A 1721-nucleotide genomic window follows, 5' to 3' on the forward strand; every position below is an offset into this window, starting at 1 on the left:
ACATTTTTTTCCCCCCCCCCCCCCCCAACGGCTGGTGTGCCATCCGTACACCAAACCGCAGCCCTGCACTGAGCATTTTGAACAATGCTTACAAATGGTGAGCATTCATTGGTCAGCACAGTCACCTGACCACTGAGAAGTGCTTCTCAATAGACAGGTGACTATGCTGACCAATGAGTACTCTTCTTGTCCCTCTTCTTCCAGCATCTTTTTAGTATGTGTTCTTGCCCTTAATGTCATACCTCCTGTTCGCTCTATTCTTATTACTAGTAAGCCTGGTTTCTGGGCCCTACATATGCACTCATATTCAACTATAATAATGTCTAAGAACCCATCTCATACAAGGCTTTTGTTTATAGAGAGCTTTCAGATTAATTATAATAAGTCCGTCCTCAGGGCCCATTCGCCCCATGTCCGGATCAGATGCGATATGTTACACGTTTCTTCCGCACCAAAAATGCATTTGTATGTGCTTTTGGGGCTCTGTTCACAGCAGTCAAATCCATTCCAGTGCAGGAAAAAAAAAAAGATGCTGCAGGCCACATTTTTCCTGCACTGGAACGCACCAGAAGCTATGACATGGACAAAAAAAGCCCGCAGTGGAAAGTGTCACAAACGCAACGTGTTGGCGGAAACGCGCGCAAATCTGGTCTGAACATTGTGTGACAGGGCTCTCAGTGAAGCAGGGAACGGAAGCACCAATACAGTTTTTTCGGTATCTAGTATTGATATATTTTTTTTTTCACCACTAGTACGGGCCAATACAGAGTACCGATACGGGTGCTGTGTGCCCCAATTATCAGGAAGTTAGGCGGTGGATCATGCCGACTTCCCGATTGCCTGGGAAGCCGGTGTTCTATCTAAATAACCCTAAAAATGTAATTTGCCGAGGCTGCCTGACTAATCAGAAAGCTGGGCGGGAGGTCGTGAGGTGCCATCCGGCTTCCTGATGTGTCTAGTCAGCATGGCTTCCTGACCTAAGTGAAGCCGGCTTCCTAGCCAATCAGGTAGGCGGGAAGGGGGGGTCATAACCCACCGCCTGGCTTACGGATTGGAAAGGAAGCTGGCTTTATGCTCCCTTGGCACTGCCGTTCAGTGGAAGATGTCCCCCTGACCGGAACTTCCGGTATCGGAGAGCAGTAGCGAAGAATAAGAGACGAGTAGGATTACCCACCCAAATACTCAGTATATCTCTGTTTGAAGTATTTATGCAATTTAGTATTTAAAATGCAATTCTAAAATTCTTCTGAATGTCAACTCAAACCCAGGAAAATTTATAACTATACATAATGGAAAAACTGGGAATAAAGCCAAGGGAGTCATTACTAAAATAATCTCTATGTTCCACAAGTAATTATGAGCAATTCCTATAACTGGCAATAGGATACACACATGGGAAAGGTTAGTAATTAAACTTTCTGCTTACACAAAACTAGATACATCTTGACAATTTCTACATGTCCTAAAAAAAATTCCAGAAACAAGAGGGCAACAATCAGCCATGCGGATGACATGACTATTTAAAAAGTGTCCAATACTAGATGACTACTTAAAACCGAAAAGCTTCTTAGCAAATTACCAGCCGGTAGTTTTTTGCAGCCAAAATGCATTTAAGTGGTACTTTAACCGGCCTAGACGTAAACATAGTTGAAGTCAGGAGGTCACTGAAAACAGCAAGAAAGAATATGGCCAAAAATGCTGGGGGGGGGGGGTGTTTTGAT

General features: G+C 44.2%; 1 protein-coding gene across 1 annotated transcript in view; it reads right to left on the reverse strand.

Annotated features, from left to right (window-relative positions):
- Nucleotides 1–1721, reverse strand: part of PTPN2 (protein tyrosine phosphatase, non-receptor type 2) — a 47931-nt gene that overhangs the window by 13343 nt on the left and 32867 nt on the right. The window lies entirely within an intron of this gene.

Source organism: Nanorana parkeri, unplaced genomic scaffold (assembly GCF_000935625.1).
Source record: "Nanorana parkeri isolate BGI_ZX_2015 unplaced genomic scaffold, ASM93562v1 scaffold255, whole genome shotgun sequence".
NCBI lineage: Eukaryota > Metazoa > Chordata > Amphibia > Anura > Dicroglossidae > Nanorana > Nanorana parkeri.